The sequence below is a fragment of the Phalaenopsis equestris genome, unplaced genomic scaffold, assembly GCF_001263595.1.
Source record: "Phalaenopsis equestris unplaced genomic scaffold, ASM126359v1 Scaffold000994, whole genome shotgun sequence".
NCBI classification, from domain to species: Eukaryota; Viridiplantae; Streptophyta; class Magnoliopsida; order Asparagales; family Orchidaceae; genus Phalaenopsis; species Phalaenopsis equestris.
Window position 1 is genome coordinate 352774 of NW_018165433.1, and position 9359 is coordinate 362132.

General features: G+C 37.6%; 1 pseudogene; it reads right to left on the reverse strand.

The window, feature by feature from the left end:
- Nucleotides 1-293: 293 nt before the first annotated feature.
- On the reverse strand, nucleotides 294-7705 carry LOC110032653 (annotated as a pseudogene).
- Between the last annotated feature and the right edge of the window lie 1654 nt (nucleotides 7706-9359).

Consider the following 9359-nt stretch of genomic DNA (forward strand, 5'->3'; position numbering starts at 1 on the left):
CATTAAACGTCGACCATTTGATGATATGGTTAGAAGAGTAGATGTTTTAGATTCAACTTATGTTAATAAAGATAGAGGTAAACCTAAGAAGACCTAAACATGTTGTATAAAAATGATCTTAATTTATTAGAATTAAGTGAAAAATATGACACTCAATAGGATACAATGGAGAAAAATAATTCATGTAGCTGGCCCCCACTCAATGGGATAAAGGCTTGTTGTTTTTGTTCCTGTTGTGGAAATCAGGTTACAAGGCTTGTTGTTGTTGTTCATGTTGTGGAAATCAGGTTACGTAGATGAAATGCAATATATTATGTATAATAAATAAAACCAACAAAGTTTTGATGAATCCTAGAAATTTCCAAAGATTTAACTAGTTAAAACAAAGTTAATATATAACAAGCAGGTGAATGGAGAGAAGATTGAAAGGTACAGAACTTGAGTTGGATGCAGAGAACTATGCCTGAACAAGTTGCTCGGCTTTAGGAGAGTCTTCCGCTTTCTTTTTTTGTATCTTTCAAATATTTCCACCCACCTTTATTAACTCCACTTATTTTCACAGGAACATCAGAAGCTGGTATGCCTGCAGATGAACAAGGGAAGTATAGAAATGAGACATGTAAAGTTCTGAATTTCAGGTTGCAAAATTCATTGAGAGAAATACGTTATACATTTAAACCATAAACATTCCAAAGTTTATATATAAACAAAAAAAAGTAGACATATTCTATGATAACTATGGCCAGCGTTTGGGGGAAGTCGACCAAAGACAAAACTCCAAGGCACTTCGGACATATGAAGTGAAGGAAAGAAAGACTGATTACACATAACAAACAATCATTCTCACAATAGAAGTTTAAGAAGTGCAAAACCTTCTGGAATGGCACCCAAAAAAAAAAAAAGTTTGTAGACTAACTAAACAACTTGGGCCAAGGCTTTTTTTTTAATTGATTTTCCCTATAAATTGGTAAAGATTATTACACATCTCATTACATTTTTTAACAAAATCATATGAGTTCATGTTACCCAGCTACGTTCTTCAAAAATTCAAAAGAATTTGGAAGCAGCATCACCGGCCGGTAGCTAGTCCTTTACCCAGAAGGACGGGTACTTTAATATTTTTCCAAACTTTTCATCATTTCATAAATGCAAATCCAAGTTAAATCAACTAGGGATAACATTCTCTCACTTCCCTCTAACATTTCATCAATTCACCTTCCAAGTTTTCTCCTTGTTTCTAAACACTTGTTTCCCATCTGTAATTCTTTCACAAGTACTCAAAAGTTTTTGGCATAAAGACAAAAGGGAGGCAAGGGGGTATCTTATAATACCGATATAGAAGGCACACTTCCATCTCTGTGTTGCATGGTAAGCTACATTAGATATCAGATCATACTAAGTTTCAACTTCTAACGAATAATTTCCTAAAAAGTGCAAAGTTTCATATACAACTATTTTCAGCATTCAAAAACAAAAGAACTCAAAACAGCATCACATTTTTGGTGCTTGCAAGCCATCTTGTAAAACTTACTAAGTTCAAACACTATTCATAATCAAGCTTATCAAATTCCAGTACATAAAACACACTTAAAAGGCACATATATGAACTGAATGCAAGCTTATAGAGTTGGTAAGACAGATTCTTAAACATTAATTCCCCCTGCCAAACTCTTACTCCTCACAGTAAAAAATGTGGAATAAATTTGCAAAATTTACTAGTTTTAAATTTTTCACATGATAAAATTTGAATCTTTTTAAATTTCTATGCTTGTACAAACAGATAGATTAACAATGTAAAATCCAAGAGAAATCCACAAATAAAGTGAAAAACATATAGCATCTTATAGTGAAAAAGAGCTGCAGTAACTAAGAAAATCATACTTCCATGAAAAGGAGAAAGTTACCTAACATGAATTGAATTTTCTCAACAATGCCCACATGCGCAAGAACAGCTTACTAACGAAAGGATGCAATACATTATTTATACGCATGACTTGAAATACTAGCTACCAAGATTGCCCAATTTATGAGAACCCCAGATTTACTAATCAGAACCAAAACAGCAAATTTCAGTAAGAACTTCCGTGCATGCATTGAAATTTCAGAAACAATCAAATTAAGGGGAAATAGACCTGGCAGGCACTTTTCATCTTGCATAACAAGTGCATCAGATTGAATAGCTGCATATATTTCATAAATAATGTCATCACGAGCTCTTCCACAACCTATTTCATCCAAAATTAATTTCCATTCAACTGCACCTAAATCGTTCTCTCCTCCATTTTCTTCCTACAAAGCTAAGTCAATTCTGCAACTTAATCAATAATCCAAAACTTACATTTTCTATGATCGAGACAGTGCAAAATATTATGTTCTGGGAAACCCTTGAGAAGAACAAGATATCTTGAAGCAAGGAGACAAGAAAGCCATAAGCCAGAAGAAAGGTAAGCCTTTTTATTATTTTTTCCATACTTACAAATACTGTGCATTACATTTAAATACCCATTAAGGGTACAATCGTAAAGTAACACAAGTATTTATTTACATAACAGAGAGCAGCCCTAGGCAAAATAAATGAAAAAAAGGCGAAGCCGAGGGTGATTGGAGAGGCTCCTCTTGACGAATCCAGGTATGCCACACTATTACCCCCCTCAAATTTACGATTCTGAGATATAAATCGTAAGCTTGGAAGTGATTCTCTGATGTTGTCACCACGAGTTGATCCACAGTAGTGAAGTGATGAATGGGGATGTGTCATTGTTTGAGATGATCTCGCATGAAATGCTAGTCCACTTCGATGTGCCATGGAAAACTTGGTTGTGAGCGAAAGTGATTGCAGATGTGTTGTCATTGTAGATGGTAGTCAAGGAGAGCTAAAGATCCGTAAGCTCTTGTAGGCGTCGGCACAACCAAATGCATTCTGTTGTAGTGATGGCGAGAGCCCTGTACTCTAGTTTTGTAGATGAATTTGCAACCATGAGCTGCTTTTTAGCAAATCATCAGATAAGTGTGTTACCTAGGTAGATACAGTAGTCACTGGTTGATTTGCGAACATTTTGGTCTCCTTCTCAATCTGCATCAGTATAAGTAGATCCAGGTTGCATAGCTATATCGTAAGTGAGAGTGCCTTTTAGGTAATGAAGGAGCCATTTTAGATGTTGTTGCTAAAGCAGATTGGGATATGCATATGCTAGCTGAGAAAATTTACAGTGAAAGGGATATCGGGTCGAGTGACGGTAAAATCCTAAAGAGAGCCAATGATTGCTCTGTAGTCATGAGAATCAAAAAGAGGTTGCGGGGTGATGTTGTGAGAGAAGGGTTTTAGTGCATTATATAACCTGTGGAGGTGTTGTGAATCTAAAGTCCAAGGAAATTAGATAATGAGTCAAGTTGTTTGAAATTAAACTTTTGTTGAGATTGAGAATAAGTGAATCAATGACAGTGTAGGAGTTACCGGTGATAAAAATATCATCGACATAGATGAGGAGATAAATTATTATTTTGTATTGATGATATAACAAGAGGGACGAATCATAAAGGTAGAGTATCATTGTCTGGATGCCTGCTTCAAGCCATAAAGGGCATTGTGTAATTTGTAAATGTGATTGGGGTATTGGGTGTCGATAGAACCAGGTGGGTGTTTCATATAAACAATTTCATCCAATTTCATGTGAAGAAATGCATTTGATACATCAAGTTGTTGTATTGACCATTTTTCATTAGTGGCAAAAGTAAGTAACATTCTGATGGATGGGAAGTTAGCTACAAAATTGAATGTCTCTTGGTAGTTCATCCCTTATTGTTGGGAGCAGCCTTGAGCAACGAGATGAGTCTTATATCTCGCAATGGTGCCATCGATGTTACACTTTATTTTCAAAGTCCATTTGCTACCAAGAATATTTTGATTGGGAAGAGGGATAAGGGACCATGTGCCATGTTGTTGAACAGCAAGAAACTCATCTGAGATTGCTTGTAGCCAATGTGGTCGAGTCATAGCTTGAGAAAAAGATGTGGGCATGTCAGCTGTCATGGTGTGTTAGAGGATGAGAAATTGAGTGGGTTTTAGCGAACCTGTTATGGATCGGGTTGCCATGGGATGAGTGTCAGAGGGAGGTAAGTTAGTGGTTGAGGTAGGAGGAATAGAAGTGGGGAAGAAATCATGGGAGAGGTAGAGAGTGGTGAACGAGAGTGTGTGGTGGTGTGAGAGGGAGTAGCAGATGGTAAGGGGATGAGAGATTTGGTGACGTGTTAAGGGGAAGAGTTGAACGAGTGGATGTGGGAAGCATGAGAGAAGTGGGAGGCTTGTTATTAGGGGTATCGGGTGACAGATGGCAAGAAGAATGATTGAAGGGAAAAGAATCTTCAATAAACTGAACATGACGATATATGATGACTTTGTTGGTAGTAAGATCAAAGCACTTGTAACCCTTGTGATTGTGACAGTAGCCAAGAAAAATAAATGTTGGAGCCTTCAGGCTAAATTTATGTATGGCAAGAGATGGATGCCAAGGAAAACATGCAAATTCAAAGGTTTTCAGACATTGATAATCAGGAGGAGTGTTATTGAATAGTTGAAAAGAAGAGGTATAGTGAGTGGTAGGAGATGGTAGCCTGTTTATGAGATAATTTGTTGTAAGAATGAAATCAATCCAAAAGTGTGGCGGATGATGTGTCGTGTGCGTGCAGTTTCTAACTGATGACGATTTTTGCATTCAGCCAAATCATTTTGTTCGGGTGTGTAGGAACAACTAAATTGGTGTATAATGCCATTGTTTTGTAAGTATTCTAGCAGCTGATTGTAAGAATAAAATCAATCCAAAAGTGTGGCGGATGATGTGTCGTGTGCGTGCAGTTTCTAACCGATGACGATTTTTGCATTCAGCCAAACCATTTTGTTTGGGTGTGTAGGAACAACTAAATGTTGTATAATGCCATTGTTTTGTAAGTATTCTAGCAGCTGATGAGAGCGATATTCACCACATTCGTCATATCTCAAGAATTTAATATTTTAATTATAGTGAGTTTGCATATATATATATAATATATATATATATATATATAAGGGTTTAGGGTTTAGTACTTCATATTAGTGTTTCACAGGAATGCACCAACAGAAATGACTATAGGCATCGATAAAAGTAACATACTAAAGGTAACCATCCACAGAAGAATGTAAGAATGGACCTCAGACATTAGAATGTATCATATCAAGTAAGCAATAACAAGTAATATTGGAAACAAAAGGTAGCTTGTGACTTTTATTTTGCAAACAATTTTGACATATAACGCATTTTGTGAAATCTGAAGTTGGGGACTTTGCTTGGAAATAACGCTGACGATTTTGCGATGAGGGTGTCCAAGTCAGTGATGACAAGTATTGCAGGTCACAGTAGAAAGATGTAAAATTGTAGTAAAGTAGAGGCCTTGACTAGCAGGACCAATCAGGATTGTTTTCAAAGTTTTGAGATCTTGAACAAAAAAATAGCTAGAAGAAAAAGTAGTATGACAATTGTTACCGCGAGTGAGCTTATTAACAAATACTAATTATGAGAGATATTAGGTGCATGTAAAAGAGAAGAAAAGAGCAACTTACTATCCGAAGTAGGTAAATTACCCTTACCAGTTTGTAGTATATCGACAACCTGTCCATTACCAACGATCACTTTGTTTGCACCTGATATAATGTGGGTTGTTGCACATTTTCAATGTGAAGAGTTATATGAGTTGTGGCACCGTTGTCCAATATCCATTCATGTGAGGGGGGTTGAATATTAGCGTGGAGGGCTATATTTGGAGCTGGAACTATAGGCTTATATTGTAAGTTTATGTGATGCCAACAAGTAGCAGCAGTGTAGCCTTTCTTGAAACATATTTGACATTGAGTAGACTGTTTTTATTTGTTCAAATTCTGAGTTGTATGTTGCTTATATTGGGATGATGATCTGTTGGAGTTTATTTGATATTGTTGTGAACGATTCTTGGAAGTCAAAAGAACCGTGGGTTGATTTGATCACACAGTATCATTAGCGAGGTTACTTTCCCTGTTGAAAAGAAGGGAATTAAATGCTTCAAGCTCAATTGGATGAAGTAGAGCCTGAATGAAAGTCTTGAAGCCTTGGTAGCTAGGAGGAAGACCGTTTAGAATATAGAGATTGATGTCTTCGTTATCAATCTTGGAGCCTGCAGTGGCTATATTGTCCACCATAGTTTTGACAGTGATAAGATATTGATGCATGGTGTTGTTGCCCATTGATATATAATGTAACTCTTTCTTTAGTTGAATAACACAAGAACAGTTTGTTGCCTAAAATCTTTTCTCTAGACAGCACCAAATATATGTGGTGTTGTTGAGATGAAGAACATAGAAGGTGATGGATGGGTAAATGCTGGAATGAATGGCCGCTGCGAGAATCCGATCTAAAGCTGCCATATGTTGTATTCTACGGTTTTCCTGGTTGCCGGCTTCTTCATGGCTGAACAGAGGGGTGATGGTGGTGGTGGGATCTGAAAAAGCATCAAATCCATTTGCTGTGAATAGTTTTTTTAATTTTTACCTTCCATATTGAGTAGTTTTTGTATGTCAGAGCCTGCTTTGCCATTGTCTTGATGTGATCTATCAAGAACTTTAAAGAATTTGGAATAGTGGTTACCTGAATTCTGTGTAGGGAATTTGCTACTTGGGACATTGTTGTGACTGGGAGTTGTGGAAGAATTATCCATCAGGAATCACATAGCAGAGGGAGAGAATGAGGAAGAGGAGAAGAGAAGGAAAGGGGAAGAGAGAACTTGAGAGGATCAGACAGTTAGGTGACTTCACGCTCTGATACCATGAGAAGAACAAGATGTCTTGAAGCAAGGAGACAAGAAAGCCATAAGCCAGAAGAAAGATAAGTCTTCTTATTATTTTTTCCTCACTTACAAATACTGTGTATTACATTTAAATAGACCCATTAACGGTAAAATGGTAAAGTAACAGATGTATTTATTTACATAACAGACAGCAGCCCTAGGCAAAGTAAATGAGAAAAGAGGCGAAGCCGAGGGCATACTGCGACTGGAGAGGCTCCTCTCGACGAATCCAGGTATGCCGCATTGTTAACCCTATATCTAAGATTAAACGTAATAAAGATAATAACAAACTAAACATGAGTCAAAGACTACTAACCAAATCCCAAACCAAGAAATCTTCAAGGGTATTCACAAGAACATGGGGAAACTAAAAACAGAACTTCTAGGCTGTACAATTATAAAAAAAAAAAAAACAAAAAATAAAGCTCACCAGCCTTGAATCTGATACCCCAAGCTTTGCCGTGGCGCCCATCCTTGTAGAGATTGATCTTGGTGATCTCGTAGGAAAGATCCCTCCAACTGCTCTTGCACATCTTATACCCTATTCCCCAATTGGGAAGGAACTGTGCAACGTCGAATAGATTCTTCTTCCTCCTCCGCTTGGGTGTGCTTGCTTCCGCTTCGGATGCGGTATTCAGAGCACGAGATGCCGACGCTTTTAACTCCCCAAAGGCTCGCTGAAATAGCCCGATGGATCTGCTCCCGGTAGCCGTTGCCATGGTATACGAAGAGAAACAAATCTGTCGCCTTCTCACTTTGGCGCAGGCTTAGGGTTTTGGAGAGGAAGTTGGCGGAGGTTTATCATGAGGTTGGAAGCTGTTCCTCCGCATAGAACAAATGCTTCCTATGAACTCTACTTCTTAACTAATTCTTATGGACTTATATTTCTAACATTTATATTTCACTTTTTTTATATTTTTATCATCAAAATTTAATAAATTTTTCTATTAAAATTTGGTTTAATAAAATCATTTAAAAGAATTAAACAAAATGTTGCATCGTTATTATATATTTGTCGTGTGTGATTTACAAGTTTGTCAATCTGAGATAGAGGGCAGTTGTCTTTTGGCCAAGCGGTGATCAGATTTGTAAAGTTCATACACATTCTATACTTCTTTTGATTTCTTCACCATTACCACATTCAACACCCAAGTCAACTACTAAACTTCTTATATTTAGTCGGCCTCCAGCAGCTCTGAACTTCATCTCTGATTGGTTTAGCTAGTGTGACAACCGAGGACCTTTTCTTCTACTTAATGGAACGAGCCACTAGATTGACATTCAAATAATGGCATGCGATGTTGATCGAAATCCTTGGCATCTCGACTGCGGACCAAGCAAAGACGTTATGGTGATTAGCATATTCCTTGACCATGTATCACAAATTTTGTTGATTAGAAAAATTTTATTGAGGTTGCCTTCAGTCATTGGAAATTAATGAGTGTCCACATTGGTCTCTACCTTATGCGGATTCCTAATCTCGAGCTGCTCATGCTTAACACTTCAAATAACCTAGCGATAGCAGGTGCGAGAGATCCCCAAGCACGTCAAGTTAATAACCTTGAAGTTATGGAGCAGAGGGAAATCAAATATGGCTTTATAAGTTGGCAGAAAGTTGACTGCCAAGATAGCATCCATGTTCGTAAAATTTTTATTGTTTTTCCTCCTGGTAACTGGTACAGTGATAGTTCACAAGGCTTCCTTCCTCCCATCAAGGAAGCTATAGAGTGGGTCTTTTGTGACAGTTGTTCTATCGTTTCCAAGACTCGTCTTATTAAACAATACTTTAAATATAATATTCACTAAGATGTTGGTGTCGATAAGGATGTTACTGCTATGGTAGTTATTAATTAGTGTCATGACAATGATGACATGGTTGTAAGAATTCTTTTTTGGGGCTAGATCTACGTTGGTAATAGTGATGGGGGATGTGAGCTACGAATGGACATTATGGCGATTGCGCATAGATTGCCTAATTGAAGCCTCTTTAGACCGACTCAGTGGGATGAGTCTCCACCTCCAAAAATGGTAGGAACTATATCATTTATATGAATGGTGTGGGCTTGGACATGCTCGTCCAAAATTTCATCCATTAGAGCTTTCCCTGATTTTAGGTCGTCGCTCTGAGGGCTACAAACTCATTGAGATTTTTAGCTTTAATCAACTCCTTGACAAGGCTCGGAAAGAAAGTGTCAACATTTCTTTGTATCATGGTCACGGTTTGGGTGATACACACAGTACTTCTTTTGATTATAAAGATAAGCTCTGTTCTTCATTGGTGATGCTTTCTTGAAGTGCCCCTTACTATGGGTGTCTTACACTATCTCGATCATCAAGACTCTCAATGGGGTTGCTTTTAGTAATTTGTGGTTGAGCAGCTCGTAGTCTTTGCAGCAAGTAAGTCGATGGTCAAGGTATAGATCCTGACCTCCTTTGTTGAAAGGTTTCTTTGTCCCTGACAGACGGGTGAAAGGACATGAGCCATCTCTTAACCTTCCTTGTCGTCTTGG